The sequence below is a fragment of the Hylobates moloch genome, unplaced genomic scaffold (genome assembly GCF_009828535.3).
Source record: "Hylobates moloch isolate HMO894 unplaced genomic scaffold, HMol_V3 SCAFFOLD_6, whole genome shotgun sequence".
In the NCBI taxonomy this organism is placed as follows: Eukaryota; Metazoa; Chordata; class Mammalia; order Primates; family Hylobatidae; genus Hylobates; species Hylobates moloch.
The window spans coordinates 114,198,169-114,216,228 of record NW_026652281.1 but is presented as its reverse complement, the minus strand read 5'-3'; the positions used below and the strand labels follow the sequence as shown (position 1 = coordinate 114,216,228).

At 43.2% G+C, this 18,060-nt stretch overlaps 1 protein-coding gene and 1 long non-coding RNA gene across 2 annotated transcripts in view; one reads left to right on the top strand and one right to left on the bottom strand.

Moving 5' to 3' along the window:
* SPOCK1 (SPARC (osteonectin), cwcv and kazal like domains proteoglycan 1) overlaps window positions 1-18,060 on the top strand; it is a 521,167-nt gene that overhangs the window by 366,282 nt on the left and 136,825 nt on the right. The gene's annotated exons all lie outside the window — the stretch shown is intronic.
* Window positions 4,650-8,348, bottom strand: LOC116471538 (uncharacterized). The gene is made up of 2 exons (XR_004248820.1): window positions 7,383-8,348; window positions 4,650-4,949 (listed from the first exon to the last, which is right to left on the bottom strand). It is a non-coding gene; the product is annotated as an uncharacterized LOC116471538 (long non-coding RNA).

Genomic DNA, 18,060 nt, shown 5'->3' with positions numbered 1-18,060 from the left:
AAATAGGCTATTGATACATCCAACATAATGGATGAATCTGGTAATAATTAGGCAGAGTGAAAGAAGACAAACCTCCCACAAAAAGGGGGAGATACTGTACAATTTCCATTTACATGAAATTGTAGAGAATACAGACCAATCTGTGATGATAGAAAGCAGGTTATTTGTCCTCAGAGTAGTGATCATTGAGTGCCTAAGCATTCTGTAAGCCTTGATCATAAAGTAGACCCACTGGGAGACAGTTAAGTCACACGCTGGTCTTAGATGCCCAGGATCCCATTGGTAAATGGGTTTGTTTGCGGAAGAAGGGTTTTTATTACAACATTGTGCTATTCTTCCTGACTTAGGTTTTAGCAACATTCTCATAGGCATTCTTAAGAAAAATGTTCTCTTAGGGGACAGGGGGATAAACAGAAAGTCCTCAGGCCTGCAGAGGGCTCTGCCCTCAGGGATTTTCTGCTAGTCTGCATGGCTGGTTCTGATTTATTGTTCTGTGGGGTGGGAGATCGTGGGGCAGAGGGTGGAGGTTTCCCTACAGAGTGCTGAACATTGATTTTACCTCTCTGTTGCCATTGATTTTCATTTCGAGAATGGAAAATTGAAGCATTTGTTTTAAGCCTTCCAGACAAGCCACATTCTCAAATTCTGCAAGTGTATTGTGAATGGGAGGGAGGGATGTCAGGATGGAACTTACAATATCTAAGTGTACCCTTCGAAGCCTTTGGGGAGCAGTGGGAACTAATCTGTTTTTAAATAAGGAGCAGACATGGCCCGACTTCCCAATGGGCTGGGCCTCTCTAATGTAATGGGCCTTTATCTCCACTTCTTAACTATCTGGAATAACAACTAATTCTCCACACCAGCAAAGAATTCAGATCCAGTCGAGGCTCTCGATACAGTAGACCGATCTGAGAGCTTTCTGTCTTTTATGTGAACTTGAAAAAAAGAATCAAAGTGTTTGAGGTCAGAGAGAAGTACATCACAGAATGTGCCTCAAATACCAAACTCTCAGAGGAGATTTGAAAGGATGACGGTTATTTCATCTCAGTTTTGTTTTACAACAAAGTACTGCCTCCTGCTACAGGGGCTTTGAACTGGTTGATTATACATACATATAGCTGTCGAGGTTTGGAAGACATGTGGCCATGCAGGAGATGGGTAATTCCTGGGTGTCTGGTTGGCTTTCTGGCACTTCACAATTCAAGGCATTGCCAGTGACCAAAGAGTGATTGTGCCCACATTCATTACTACGATTTTATATTTATGTAGCTTATGCCCCTTCTCCAAGTGGCTCATGCATTGCTTTGGGATTCTCCTTTAAGCTCAGAAGATCTTCATTTACTGTGTTCTGGGTCTGGATAGGGTGCCAATAAGAGCTTGGTGCTATATTCCTACACTGATTGTGGAATTAATGCATGGAGTTTTGGGTTTCCCTCTTCAGAGTCAGTCATCTTTGTAAACAGAAACATCATCACTGTGGTCTATTTTTCTGCAAATAAATACCACTAGACGGTAAAGAGGATGAGAAGGAAAGTGGCTGGCTCAAGGATGCTACTTACTGACCACCTATCTTGTGTTAGGCACACTTTGCAGGAGGAATCTTACTGACTTCTCACAACAGTCTGCTAGGTCGGTATTATAATACCCATTTTACAGATGGGATTGTTGAGGTTCTATAAATAACTGTCGTAATTGGACACTGTCAGTAAGGGGAAGATTAGAACCACAGTGGAGGTCACTGCACTTCCAGATTCCATGCCTGTTGCCTATGCTGCACAGCCTCCTCTGCTGTGGAGTCATGGGGCAAGCTCCCAGGAGCCTGATGTACATTTCCCTTAGTGATAACCACCACCACCCCCCACCCCACCCCCAGCCCATCTGCTCCTGGCCCTAGAGGTGCTGCTATACAGATGCCTGGGACCTTTTCTCCCAATCCTTGCCCCTCGCAAAGCAACTAGTCCATGCCCTGGTATTAAACCTGTTTCTTCTTTCTGTGCCCAAAGCAATAATTCTGAGTTCATTTTTCCCCTTCTTGGCTTTTCCGAAAGTAATCATTCAAACCACATGTCACTTAAACATAGAGATATTTAATTACTTTAAAGCCACAAGCGCCTCTCTCTTTTTTTTAAACAGCAGAAGCACTTTATGGCTGTGCTCAGGGTAAGGACCTAGCTGCTTGTGGAGCCTTCATTGAACAAGATTTTATAACTCAAGCCACTTAACTCCTCTGTTCCTTTGTTTTTCTCTCTGAAACGAAGACTATTGATTAGATGACCTTGATGACAAGCAGCAGAGAGTAAAAAGCAATTCATAATGGAGATGTGAATAATTATGTGGAATTTTTAGTCCCTTGGATTAAGGAACAGAATGAGAGGCAGATATTGCACATTGTCAGGCAAATTCGCTAGGCTGGGGGTCCCCCTTTACAAATACAATTTTTTTTTTTTTTTTTTAGATGGAGTCTCGCTCTGTTGCCCAGGCTGGAGTGCAGTGGTGCAATCTTGGCTCACTGCAACCTCCGCCTCCCGGGTTCGAGCAATTCTTCTGCCTCAGCCTCCTAAGTAGCTAGGAATACAGGTGCATGCCACCATGCCTAGCTAATTTTTTTGTATTTTTAGTAGAGGTGGGGTTTCACTATGTTAGCCAGGATGGTCTCTATCACCTGACCTTGTGATCTGCCTGCCTCGGCCTCCTAATGTGCTGGGATTACAAGTGTGAGCCACCACACCTGACCTACAAATATATTTTTAAAAATAACAAAAGAAGACTGCCAGTAAAATGTGTCACACTCATCTTGTTCTGCCTTGTTTTCCCATTTTTCATTTAAGCCTTGCTTTCAGTGCCATCTGAAGATGGGGGTGAGTGGGGCAGGTTTACCTGGCAAGGTCAACCAGTGAGACTTCTACCTCCTGCCTGGCTTGGTAGTTTCTAGATGTGCCCTCAAGAACCAGAGCCTCTGCCCTGGGAGCCTGTCATCTCCCCTCCAGGCTGCACTTGCTGAAGAAAAACAACAACAAAAACAACAACAACAAAAAAAAACGCTTCCAGAGGGGACAGTTCATATTTTCCATTGACCCCAAAGCACTGGATCACCATCTTTTTTTTGAGCCATGTTTTATCTGTAGGAGATGGAGAATGTTTTATGGCTGAATTCCCAGGATGTGCACATGCTCAGATGCTAATAAGTCAAGTGTCTGCAAAGCTGGGAATGGCAGGGCCAGGGATTGATTAGCAATGCCCTCCGATTTCCTACTTCCATTTCCAGTAAAATGGCATTAAGTGCACTGCCCTTCTCTGCGGTTCTGCCCAGAATGATGGGGCTGCAGTTGCTGTATTTGTTGGTGTCCTTGCTTATTAAGGAATGTACATATTGGTGTATTTCCTGCATCGGATTTCAGTGGATTAGAAAGAGGAGGTTGAGGTAGGTGTGCCTATTTTGAATAGATAATTACTAGGTGTGATTTCCATTAGGGATCAGGTCTTGCTGGGCAGCACTCAGGTGTGAATTGCTAGAGCACATCTATCCCTAAACATTGAGAAAATAACCAACCTGAGCCCCCCTGCAATTCACAGAAGATGTTAAATTGCCCATCTTGAGTACAAAATTCCTAGCAAGTTCTGGAGATTTTTTTTTGTTTGTTTGTTTTGAGACAGAGTCTTGTTCTTTTGCCCAGGCTGGAGTGCAGTGGCACGATCTCTGCTCACTGCAAGCTCCACCTCCCTGGTTCACGCTATTCTCCTGCCTCGGCCTCCTGAGTAGCTGGGACTACAGGCACCTGCCACCACGCCCAGCTAATTTTTAATATTTTTTGGTAGAGACTGGGTTTCACCATGTTAGCCAGGATGGTCTCTATCTCCTGACCTCATGATCCGCCCATCTTGGCCTCCCAAAGTACTGGGATTACAGGTGTGAGCTACCACGCCCGGCCGGAGATATATTTTAGTATTCAGGTAGACCAGAGCCTGTATGGCCTTCTCACAAAGATGTCGTCATCTTTTTTTATTTTTTTGAGATGGAGTCCCACTCTGTTGCCCAGGCTGGAGTGTAGTGGCGTGATCTTGGCTCACTGCAACTTCCACCTCCCGGGTTCAAGCGATTCTCCTGCCTCAGCCTCCCGAGTAGCTGGGACTACAGGCATGTGCCACCATGCCTAGCTAAATTTTGTATTCTTAGTAGAGGTGAGGTTTCACCATGTTAGCCAGGATGGTCTCAATCTCCTGACCTCGTGATCCGCCCATCTCAGCCTCCCACAGCACTGGGGTTACAGGTGTGAGCCGCCATGCCCGGCCGATATAATCTTCTTTTATAAAAGTTATGAGATTGAACTTTCCCACTTTTGCTTCATTTTAATTTTTCTTTAATCACTTTCCTTTTCCTTTGTTCTTAATAAATCTACTGTCACTTACTTGCTGTTCTGCCGAAACTCATCAAGATCTGAACCCAGAGGTTTTCAGTTTAGACATTTTATATCAGATTAATCCAACCAATGAACCGTGAAAGACATTCTTTATGGATATAAGCCACCATAGTAGGGCCCATCTGGGGCACTGACCATGTGGGTTCTGGGCCAGAAAATGGACTTAGGATGATTTAGATGGACATTCAAGGCTATCTTTAGAAGGACTTTTGTTTTAAATAGAGTGTTCTTAAGCTGATGTTCTGTCTTTAATGTTCCTCATGGAGAGAGGTCACAGAGGGCAGGCCCTCTGTGCACAGAGGGACAGGAGAGATGAAAGTTAATTAGTTTGGGGACCTTGGCACCTTTCCAAGGCACTCTCTTAAATGAGGTTTTTCATGAGCATACATTGAACCCAATGTTGCTGTGTTGCAAGTAATGAGAAGTTCTCCTCTCAGCCTGCCTTGTCCATGATGCGTCCACAGCTGGAGGTACTGTGGTGTCATGCTTCCCAGTGAACTGCAAGTCCAGCTTCGGAATGGTGACATTGACCTGAAGGAAAGGAGGAGACCTGGCTCAAACTTTCCATCACTGTGAGGAATTCCCAAGTAGACAGCAAAGTGACAAGGGGCCCTCTGGCCTGGAGCTAGATTCCTTCTCTTGGCAGGCACCAGGGGAGGCCGTCTCTGAATATGGTGACAGTGATGAAATGCTTTAGAGCTTGAGTCCTTCCTATAGTTGCTTCAGCAGGACTAGCTCAGACAACTGCTCATGTGCATGCTTTGGTGATGGTGGGTTATGGGTCATTAATTCAGATCCCACTAAGTTAGAGTTTGTGATAATTTCTTTATTCAACAAATACTTATGGGTGCCTTCCATTTGCCAGACACTGTGTTATATGTTTGGAGTTTTGTGATGAGTGGGCATAGTCTACCCATGTGGAGATTAAAGTCTATTGAAAGAGACAGATGAAAAAAAAAAGTATCTAATAAACTGTGGTAAGATTAAGGGGGATAAGAATGGAGTGGTTTAAGAATCACTTTAGATTGGTCGAACAGTGAAAGCCTCTGCAGGGGGCAAAGGTAAAACTGCCTTTGTAAAGGTTATGACAGCGAGGGAAGTCTAGCATGGGTGACTCCATCTTGTCTCTAGCTTCACAGGCTGGCTGTCTTCACTCATTCCTGGACACAGGTCAAACCAACCATCGGAAGAACTTAGTTTGTAGTTAAACTTTGAAAGAAGGATGGGGGCGGGGAGAAAGGAGGGGAAGTTCCCGCTTTAAAATGATCCCTTTCCTTGCTCAGGGACCAAAACCACCTTTGTGAGTCTAATGAAGAGCCAGAAGATAAGGATTAGGGGAGGGATCTGAATTCGGCTAAAATGAAGGTGTAGCTAAACAATAACCAGCCATTGTCTACTAGCTTGCCTTTCTCTGATCCCTTGCTGCTCAGGAGTCATGTGACCAGAGGTAACAAGATTTGTGACTTTCCCTATTCTATCTATTACTCCTATAGATAACATCACTACTGTAGAACCTAAGATTGATCTTTTGAGATATTTTCAGACCTGCACATCAAGCACCTGACTGACTCCACTTGGACCTGGGACTCACGACTCAACCAGTCCTATGGCCCCTACCCAGAGGAGGACTGAGTGCATGAGGACCCTTTTTCATAGCCCTATGATTTTATCCCCCACCAATCAGTGGCACCCATTCCTTAGGCCCCTGCCCAATCAATTATCCATAAAATCCCTAGCCTCTGAATTCTCAGGGAGGCTGATTTGAGCAAGAAAACTCCTGTCCGACCACTTGGCTAGCTCCACATTAAACTCTTTTTCTACTATAATATCACAGTCTCGGTGAATTGGTTTTCTCTGTGTAGTGGGCAAGAAGAACCTATCAGGCAATTACAAAGGTGTAGGTGTAAGGCAGAGAGGAGAGGAAGCGTTCTCAGTGGAAGGAACAGCCTCTGCAAAGGCCCTGAGTCAGGGAAGAAGAGAAGGAGCTCGGTGTCCAAAAGAAAGTGAGAAAGGGGAGGCCTGTGCTGCATGAAAGAGGTGACTGAGGGAGTATGGATACATGAGGCTGGAAAGAAAGGCAGGGCTAGATTCTGCAACACCTTGAAGACCATGAGGACATGTGCAGTTCTCAGACCAGGTATGATGGGATGTTTTGTGTGGCTTTCAGTTGGAGAGTGATAGAATTGTGTGGTTTAGGGTGGACTGTATTTCCTTAAATTCTTGTTCTTTAAAGCAGACTTTTGTACCACATGAGAGAGTCTAGAGGGTTCTGTGTGCATTAAAAATCCTAACGATATCCTCATTGAGCTTGTAGACTAGTAGAGGAGGTTAAGAATGTGAATGTGTATAATCTAATCTAGAAGATAGAAAATCCCATGAAATAAAGTGGAAGCTCTAAGAAGGAAGCAAGCACTTCCAGCTGCAGTTGGGGTTGGGGGAGGGTTGAACTCAGATAAGGAGCATTACTTAGTAGTGTTTATTAGTATTTACTAGTGTTTAAGAGCATATGAGGACACTAGCTCAGACCCACTGAGACATGCTTAATGTTGACACCTGTTAAATGGCACAGCTGGGGGACCAGGGCAGTGCTGCCCCAAACCCATCTTTTGTGTAAGAGCCACTCTGCCCTCAGGCTGCTTCCTGCACCAAATCTCTGTTTCCTTCTAAAATGATTACTTTAAACCCCACATTGTGGTATTTTTATAAGGAAAGCAGTGAGCTGAGTATCAGTACATAGTAGGCACTCAATAAATTTAGTCTTTCATCTGAGCCTCTAATTCCTCAGGGAATAATCAGATGGGGGAACAATCCTTGCTAATCTCACAGAGGTTTTCAGGATCATATGTGCAAAGGGTCCTGTTATTTTTAATGTTCTGGGTGGTGTCAGTTGTTATCTTAGTCCATTTGGGTTGCTATAACACGATACTATAGACTGGGTGGCTTATAAACAAATTTATTTCTTACAGTTCTGGAGGCTCGAAAATCCAAGGTCAAGGTGCTGGCAGATTCTGTGTCTGGTGAGGACCTACTTCCTGTTTCATAGACAGCTGTCTTTTTGCTGTGTTTTCACGTGGCAGAAGCAACCAGGAATATCTATGGGGCCTCTTTTATGAGGTCACCAATTCCATTCATGAGGGCTCCACTTTCATGACCTAATTACTTTCCAAAGGCTTCACCTCCAAATACCCTCACATTGGGGATTAGGTTTCAACATAGTAATTTTGGGGAGACACAAACATTGTCCATAGCATTCTTCCTCTGACCCCCACTAAATTCATGTCCTTTTCATATGCAAAATACACTCATTCTATCTCATTAGCCATAAACGTCTTAATTCATTCTAACATCAGCTTTAAAGTCTTAAGTGCAAACTCTCATCTAAATATCATCTAAATCCAATAGGAATGAGATTCAAGATACTGTTCATCCTGAGGCAAATTGCTCTCCAGCTGTGAACCGGTGAAACCAACATGTTATGTGGTTCCAAAATATAATTGTGGGATAGGTGGGTATAGGATTCCCATCCCAAAAGGGAGAAATAGGAAAGAAGAAAGGGATAACAGGCCCCAAGTAAGTCAAAACTTCAAAAGGGCAAATAGTAATAAACCTTAACATGCAAGAATAATCTTTTGTGACTTGATATTCTGCCCTTCAGGCCCACTGGGTAGAGCTCCTCCCTTCCAGACCCACTGGGGTTGGGGTACTGCCTGCCAGACCCACTGGAGTGAGAGTCTCACCTTCTAGACCCATTGAGATGGCTGTGTTGCCCCCACGGCTTTGCCTAGCAGGGTTTGGGCCCATAATGGCTCCAGGCAGCCCTGTCCCCCTGCAGTGTCTCTGGTTCTTGCAACCATAGCTCCCTTGGGCTGGAATCATACACTGGTAGCTCTGCTGGTATGGAGCTGCTGGAGTAGGTGGGCGTTGCCCTAATGGGATCTTTCTGTGGTGGCCTCATAGTACTCACTGTGCCTCTTGTACTCTGGGCCTGTGATGGGTAGAGCAGCCCTGATGATTTCTGAATTGCTCTTTCCTTGTCTTTTATGATAGCTCTTGGCTTTTGTTTAGGTCACTGACTAATCTCACCATTGTCTTGAATAGCGCCTGGCTTCTGTTGAGATGGCTGACCCATACTAATCTCCTTTATACATTGTCACTTTACCATACCCTTGGCATTCTCTCTAAATCATGTTTTCTCATTCTTTACAATATGAATAGGCTGAGAACTTTCTAAATCCTTAAGTTCTGCCTCCCTGTTGATGAACAATCTCATCTTTGAGTCATTTTACTATAAGCAATCAGGAGGAGCCAGGCCACTTCTTGAACACTGTGCTTAGATATTTCCTCAGCCAAATATCCAGTTTAGTTATTTGCAAGTTCTACCTTCCACAGACACTAGGACATGAACACAATTCAGCCAAGTTTCTTACAACTTTCTAACAAAGGTGGCCTTTCCTCTAGTTTCTTTATTTTTTGAGATGGAGTTTCATTCTTGTTGCCCAGGCTGGTGTGATCTCAGCTCACTGCAGCCTCCGCCTCCTGGGTTCAAGTGATTCTCCTGCCTCAGCCTCCCAAGTAGCTTGGATTACAGGCATGCACCACCATGCCCGGCTAATTTTGTATTTTTAGTAGAGATGGAGTTTCTCCATATTGGTCAGGCTGGTCTTGAACTCCTGACCTCAGGTGATCCACCTGCTTCGGCCTCCCAAAGGGCTGGGATTATAGGTGTGAGCCACTGTGCCTGATCTCCTCTGGTTTCTGACAATATATTCCTCATTTATGTCTGAGTCCTCATCAGAATAGCCTTTGCTATCTTAACATGTTTGTGTTGCTATAAAGGAACACCTGAGGCTGGGTAATTTATAAAGAAAAGATATATATTTGGCTCATGGTTCTGCAGGCTGTACAAGAAGCATGGTGCAGCATCTGCTTCTGATGAGGACTTCAGGAAGCATCCACTCATGGTGGAAGGCTAAGGGGAGCAGCATCACATGGCAAGAGTGAAAGCAAGAGAGAAAGAGGAGGGAGGTCCCAGGCTCTTTTTAACAATTATTTCTCATGGACACGAAAAGAGCAAGAACTCAACACTCAATCATTACAGTGAGAATGGCACCCAGCCAGCCATTCATGAGGGATTTGCTCCATGACCCAAACACCTTACATTAGGCTCCACCTGCAACACTGGGGATCAAACTTGAGATTTGGAGGGGACAGATATTCCAACTATATTACTATCCAATTTCTACCAATATTCTGTTCAGGATTACTTAGGTATTCTCTAAGGCGATCAAAGCTTTCTCTGCAGCTCTCTCCTTTTCTTTCTGGGCACTCACCAGAATAGCCATAAAGATCCTTTCATGACAATCTAGGCTCTTTCCAGCATGCACATTCAGACTCTTCCAGCCTCTGTCCATTGCCCTGTTTCTTTTTTTTTATTATTATACTTTAGGTTTTAGGGTACATGTGCACAATGTGCAGGTTTGTTACATATGTATCCATGTGCCGTGTTGGTTTGCTGCACCCATTAACTTGTCATTTAGCATTAGGTATATCTCCCAATGCTGTCCCTCCCCCCTCCCCCCAACCCACAACAGTCCCCGGAGTGTGATGTTCCCCTTCCTGTGTCCATGAGTTCTCATTGTTCAATTCCCACCTATGAGTGAGAACATGCGGTGTTTGGTTTTTTGTCCTTGCGATAGTTTACTGAGAATGATGTTTTCCAGTTTCATCCATGTCCCTACAAAGGACATGAACTCATCATTTTTTATGGCTGCATAGTATTCCATGGTGTACATGTGCCACATTTTCTTAATCCAGTCTTTCGTTGTTGGACATTTGGGTTGGTTCCAAGTCTTTGCTATTGTGAATAGTGCCGCAACAAACATACGTGTGCATGTGTCTTTATAGCAGCATGATTTACAGTCCTTTGGGTATATACCCAGTAATGGGATGGCTGGGTCAAATGGTATTTCTAGTTCTAGATCCCTGAGGAATCGCCACACTGACTTCCACAATGAAGGACATGAACAGACACTTCTCAAAAGAAGACATTTATGCAGCCAAAAAATACATGAAAAAATGCTCATCATCACTGGCCATCAGAGAAATGCAAATCAAAACCACAATGAGATACCATCTCACACCAGTTAGAATGGCGATCATTAAAAAGTCAGGAAACAACAGGTGCTGGAGAGGTTGTGGAGAAATAGGAACACTTTTACACTGTTGGTGGGACTGTAAACTAGTTCAACCATGGTGGAAGTCATTGCCCTGTTTCAAAGCTGCTTTTACATTTTTAGGTACTTGTCACTGCAGCACCCCACTTCTCAGTACCAATTTTTCATCTTATTGTGTTTGGGGCTGCTATGCAAAAATACCATAAACTGGCTGATAAACAACAGAAATGTATTTCTCATAGTTCTGAAGGCTAGGAAGTTCCAGGTCAAGGCATTGGCAGACTCTGTGTCTGGTGAGTCCCTTTTCACTAGGACATTTTTTCACTGTGTCCTCACATTGTGGGAACAGCTAGCCAGCTCTCTGTGGTCTCTTTTATAAGGGCACTAATCCCTTTTGAGAGTGAATTAATGACCTAATTACCCCTGCCAAAGGCCCCACCTCTTAATACCATCAACCTAGGGGTTAGGATTTTGATATATGGATTTTTGGGGAGACACAAACATTTGATCTACAGCAGTTGTTTCTTTCTCTACTGGCTGAATGAACACTCCACTGCTTGTTTTGCTCTTACCACTCACTTGCAATGCCCAGATTCCCTCTGGAGTGTCAGCCGCAGGCGGGCATGACTAGTTCACTCTTGTATCCTTTGTGCCTAGCTCAGGCCTTGGCACACTGCAAGTGTTCATGGCATGTTTAATGGATGAATGAATCAGTTAAATCAAGAAAGGAGCTGGGGGTACAGGGCCAAGCTGGTGCACTTAATGGAAGCTGTGTTAGGTCAGCCGAGTTGCAAAGTGATGGTTACAGTAAGAGTTAGGGCTGTTAATACCATGAGGGAAGTGACTATATCCCATTTCCTTTTGTTTGCTTGCATAGAACCTACCACATTCCTGGATACACAGAAAATACTCAGAATGTGTGTATGAAACTCCCCAGGGAAACTGGAGGTAATGTGTCAATCTGCTGTGAAAGTGGCCCTGTTCTTGAGAAAGAGCAACATAACTAGACTCTGCACCCTGCCCGACCTGGTAGCCTGCTTATTTAGGGCCTTGTCTCTTTGCCTTCCTCTCTCTGTGCTAAGTGACTACACACATCTAAAGTCAGCTCTCCTCTGCAGCTGCAGGCTTGGCCTTGGTGGTGAGAGGATGTCATCCATCCCAGTGGCCCCAGGAGTCTCTCAGACCTGCAGTTCTGTGTTCTTCAGAGTGCTGCAGAATGGCCTTGGATCTGCCTTAAGGAAGTAAAAAAGGAGAGAGACAGGTATTGAGTGTGCACACTGCTGACTGTCTCGATGAGGGCCTGCATGGCTCTTCACTGGTCCTGGGCCCCGAGGCTCTTCCATGCCTGGCCTAGGTTTATCCTTAAGGACTGCCTCAGCCATGAGGCTTGTAGGCTCCAGAATCTCTTCTCTCTAAGGTCTGATTCCTCTCCCCTTGATCCACAGGATTCACTCATGTTGCCCTTCAGAATAGGAGGCAACAGGGCTGCCTGAGGCCTGTGTTGCTCACTCAGCCAGAAATAAGCCTGAGGGAGGCAGCAGGCAGTATCCTCACGGGTTCACTTTATGTCCTGGGGAGAAGCACAGAGAAGAGGGGCTGGGTGGTGAGCTGCTCAACCCTGAGAGGGGCTCAGGCCTGCAGTTGCTGCTCTCTGCCATGTGGGAGCCTAGGATACACCTGCAAACTAATTGAAATATGCTGCAAACTAATTGAAATATGTGATTTCCTGCCAGTCTACCTGGTCTCCAACTTGAGCAGTTCCTCCTTGCACCATTTTCTTCGTCTTGTGGTATGCGGGAAAGTTGGCTTGTTGCTCTTTATGGCTCTGTGATTACCTACAGTTCTTTGGTGGTGGTTCCAAATCCTTTGCATCAGAGCTGTTCTCAGAGCAATACCTGGTAGAAATAGGCAGAGCAGAGGCTTGGGGTCATGAAGTCGTGCTCCTTCAGGGTGCTGGCATTGGGGGTACAAATTGGTGCAACATTTCTGGTGGGTATTTTGACCCCCTTGATTCTTTGATTCCATTTTGGTGGATCTATCTCATGGAAGTAAATAGACATTCACATACAGGTTTATATACAGGGGTGTTCAGTGTGATTCAGGATGTTCAGTGATGACAAGGTTAAATAAATGGAAACATCCCCTTCCTCTAGGTGATTTCTGCTTGAACTCTTGCAGTATTGCAAGCCTCCCTACCAACTTTGTGAAGTAGGTTTCCTGTGTGGACAGCTCTTATGTGGTGTTTGAGTTATCTTCCTTAGGTTGAGTCAAAAGGCTTTTTCTTGATAACTTCAACACGGTCTAGGTAGAATAGGTTCTATCTGGTGCTGCTGTGGAATAGCATTGGGACACATTGGCTTACTACTCCGTGTGCTGACACAATTTTGAGCATCTTGTCTCTACAAGGGGGACAGTTGAGTACCAACTATATCGCCCAAAGTGGCCAGTGATAAACAGCTGTGTATGAGTGGCTGGGGACACAGGGCAAATCTGTGTGGAGGTGGAGGCTATCTGAGACCTTCTTAAGAGGGCTGCCGCTTGAGCTCACCTTTGGGAAGGGATGGGGCATACCGGCAGAAGACAAGTGCTGGAGAAAACACAAGGCCTGGGGAGCTAGCCAGAGTTCTTGACTACCAATCCAGAAAATGTCCTACCAGTCAGGGCCACATAGGAGAGAAGGAGCTTCTCTGGGGCTCCGTCTTCTCTCCTCTAACACTGACTGTGAAGAAACTTCTGGAGCAGGGGATAAGTAATGATGCAGATCTGGCTGTACCAGCCTCCTGTAGCACTTTTGTGAATGACCCGCCATTAATGTCTAATGGGGAATGGTGTTCGGCCTAAGCTCCTCAAATGCCATGTCTCAATCAGGATCTAGCCTGTCTCTGTGTCTGTCCTGGCATCATGTCCCCGAAGCCACTTCTGCTTCATTTTACTGACTTGCTCCTTCTTAATGGAGATCACACCCAGCCCTCCCAGAACAGGGGGCTTTGCTGCTGGTGACCAGAAAACAATTACAGGTGTTTTCTCTCCCATGGGCTCATCCCATGATAATTAATTGCCCTCAAGGAATGTAAGCAAATGTTTTCCAAGATTAGAACAGTGAAGCTGATGGTGGAATTACATGTGCTTGTGCCAGCCTTTGTATGCACACCTGAGCCTACAATTAGCTGGAATCTGTGCTTTCCCTGCTGCTCTGGCTCCTCCTGTGAAGAAGCAGGATTATGAATGCTCAGGAAGGAGATACCAAATGAAGTTCTCAGCCCTGGGTTTGCTTGATGAGTATTTGCTTTTTTCCAATTAGTGTGTCCATTGCTAAAGATTTCCTCTCAGGGATAGAGATGGACCACTCTTTACTGGGCCAATGAAAAAAGTAAAGTAGCAAAACAATAAATCAAACCAAAATGCCAAAGGTCAGTGGACAAAAGGAACAATTTCTTTTCTGACCCTGTTAGTAAGAAATGGATTTTTAAAACAGAGTACATCACTAACTATTATCCTAAGGAAATAAAAAAAGCTCAACTGTTCGTTTACATTTCCCTAATAGCTTGCAATTATACTGCTGCTTGGCACTTTTCCTTAGCAAAGCAGAATGTTAGTCAGAGCCTGAGAGTGCCTGTGTGTGTGTGTGTGTGTGTGTGTGTGTGTGTGTAAACTGCTTTTGCATGCAGGCCCCAGGGGCCTTGCTTGTTCAACAACTGAACTTTGAGGTAAAACCCCACTAGTGTCTGCCTTACAGATACCCTTAGTGTTACTGGCTGTGCTCTGTCACTCTCCTAATGGAAAGTGCAGACTGCAGTTTCATACCAGTTAGTAGACTTTACATGGTCACTTCATCCTGTTAGTCTTCATGATCTGGTCAGGAAACACGGAGGATATTGTGAGTTTATGTGAGTTTAATGCTGGAAGTAGGTTTGACTAGTATCCTTGGACATCATATATATATATATATATAAAATCATATATATATAAAATATATAATCATATATAATACATTATATAATAACAGTATTATATATGACATATAATAACATATACTAATAATTATATATAATTATATATTATATACTCGAAACCAAATATTTATAAATTGTAATAATAGGAATAATAAGGATACTATTAATAGGGATAATAAGGATATTAGTATCCCTATTTTATATATGTATATAAAATACATACACACACACACTTATATGATATCCAGGAATACTGGTAATCCTGTTTTATAAATATATATATGAAACCAAATATATAATACATAATTATATATATTATATATAATACATAATTATATATATTATATATAATTAATGTCACTGTATGTAATATAGAATAATGTTCTATGTAATATAGAATATATTATATATAATATATAATAATACATACTATATATTTAAATATATTATATATAAATTTGGTTTCACTTATAGGGAAACGTTGATTCAAGTAATGTTCCAAAATGTGTGAACTACCAGAGATATGGATTGTGATCTGGCAAGTTCATTTTCTTCTTACTGTTTTCCCACTGGCCACATAATTTGCTCCTGGCATATTTACATATAGCCTGGCTCGTGGGATTCCTGAAATTAATAGCAAATGTCTTGCCACATAAATATTTTGTTGGAAAAGTTATCAGTCTGTGGATCTTTAATGTCTCAAAATAAGAATAAGAGCAAAAATAGTTAAGGTAACATCTTTTCTGAATAAATTTAGCTGTTCAGAGAAATTAAATATGATCATTATGTTTAATAATCATCCCATTTAATGTATGTTATGGGACGTACATTTAATGCAGTGCTAGCAGCATCTTGAATTTGTTGCTCAATTTCTGGCACATTCTAGGTAATTAATAAGTGTTTGTTGAAAAAGTAAAGACTGTAGAATCCTAACACATTTGGAATGTTTATACCTTCAGCTTTGATAGCTTAGCTTAAATAGGCCCTCAAAATATTAAGGTGGAAATTTAATTCAGATAGGATTGATCTCACCTCTTCATCTCCACTGAACTTTTGAGGACTGGTCAGGAAGATTTTATCTACATGAACTCCTTTCTTCAGCCCCCTTCCTGCACTTGGGAGATCTTTCTCTGATTGTGACAACTTTGGCTTCTTTAAGTATTGCTATAGAAATGCGAGACTGGCCGGCAGGTGTGAGTCTAGCAGCACGTATTTCTTTAGAAATTTTGAAAATGCATTTCCTTTTTAGATTTTGAACAATTTAGATCAGCGATACATGGTCGTAAGAGAATTGAGCAATAGAAAGGCATATAGAGTAACAAAGCAGCAGTTCTGTTTCATGTCCTCAATCCTATTTTTCTTGAGGGTGTGTTACACATTTGGTGTGTGCCTCTTTACTCATTTCCAATTTATTTGCACCTACACATAAAGTGTTTTTGGAAATTCTCATTTGAGGCTGTTCAATCCTCTCATCTATGAAGAATAGATTCTCCTCAGCTGCCTTGGCCATTATACAGTCCGGGTGAGAGGTACATCATGGAGTCCCAAGTTGAAATGAACCACAGTCTAGAGTTCGACATTCGGGTACACCAGAGAGATGTTCATGCTTTTGGAATTGCATGCATACCAGACACGTATCCTTCTGGTGGGCCTGATTCTGCTCTAAGACTTTTTAAATATGCACTTTTCCTAGGAGTTTTGAAGGTGCTTGAGAAACCTGGCTTGGGGCTGGTTTGGAAAGCGTGCCCTGGGATCATGGCTCTCTACTTCTTCTGGGGCCTGCTTGTCTCTCCTGATACCAGCAAGTCTTGACCTGAATGTGTGGTGACCCTGGCTCTCGTTATCTGGGCCAAGCAAGATGGGGTGAAGCACATAAAGGTGCTGGTATTCCTGTGGTTGACCTCCCAGCTCGAATCAATGGATGCCCTCCACCCTGATGCTGAGGGCTCATCTTGTGGGTAGGGGTCCTTCCCATCACCCCAGGTCTGGTTTCCCATGAAATCTCCCCAACTCACCCCTCCCTAACAGATTCTCTTGCCCTTCCTTGACTTCTCCCTCTTGGGAATGTTGAGAGGAGGAGATGGACAGATCAAATAAAGGGCTTGAAACAATGCCTGGTATGTTTTAGGGCCTGGACACATGTTATGTGAGCTATTATGGGTAGTAGTAACAGCAGTAGTAGCAGCAGCGGCATAATAAGGCCTCAGTAAATGTTTAGCTGCTGTTATTGTTATTATTACATATTTGTCCTTTTAAATTTCAGCTTCTGTAAACAGCAAGTCTTTTGCACCATTGTGTGCCCAGTAGCGCTTGGGACACCCTCAGGCACATAGGAGTCACTCTCTTCAGTTCTCTTTGCCTTGTTAGGAAAACTGGACTCTTTGGATATGATCTCACGTCTGGGATCTTCTTCATTTGGAACAGGAGGGAGACATGTGAGCCCACATAGCCCACAATGGAAAATCTCTCTCGTGGGAGTCTCTTTCATCAGAGCTGCTTTTGTAAATGACACAGGCCATTATGCTCTTCCTGTGAATTTTATGACTTAGTATAATGACTCAAATAACCCTAACAACAGAGGAATTATAGCATCATTTTACATGACAGATTATTTCAATGGTTAACATGTTTTTCATTTCAATTAACATTCATTATTTTGTCTCTGGTTCAAAATAGCCGCTATGTTAACTATCTGCTTTAGAAGCAATTAGTTTTGATTTGGCAAACAAATTCAATATTATTTTTGAATAGGCAATTTGATAGTAACATGAAAGTAAAATGCATGTAATCCTTCGAAACAACCTGGTGGGTTTGTTCATCCCTTTGAGCTGACAGGTCTCTGTCTTAGAGATGTGATAAGAGAACAAAGACAGGACAGAAAAGAAGGTCCAGTTACTAGGACTGGTTATGTATGCCTCAATTTTTCCATCTGTAAAATGGGGTTATTAATAGCATTTACCCTCAGAGTAGTTGCTACGCGTGAGGAATCAAGGAGATGTGTTCAGGGCAATTAGACCGGCATTTAGTAGCCACACGAAACAAGTGGAGTGCTGCTGCTGGTCTTCATTATCTGGAATTGCTTTACTCCTTCAACAGCTATTCATATGCAGAGCAAAAACAGTTTTATCTAAAGTTATACAAACATGGTAGATGGTAGAGTGTACTGAGTAAAATAAATGGCCCTCCTTCAGTGACTGAAAGAAAAAGTCAGCAATTCTACACATTTTTAGAAGCTACTTTCCCCATTATTAAAATATTTTTGACACAGATTGTTGAATTTCATTCAGCAGGATTATGTCAGGAAATTTACACCTGTACATGTATTTATTGCTAAAAAAAAAAATTACTCTGTCTTGCCACCTGCTTGCTGTGGGCCCTGGCTGTGGCCCCATTATGCCATGGTCAAGTGAAATGCTGGGTCACATTGATGTCATCAAGGACTCCCTTGGTGTCCTCTGTGGGGGAGGTAACAGGGCATGGGTTGGTGAGGGTGGGGATATCTTAGTGGGGTCCAGT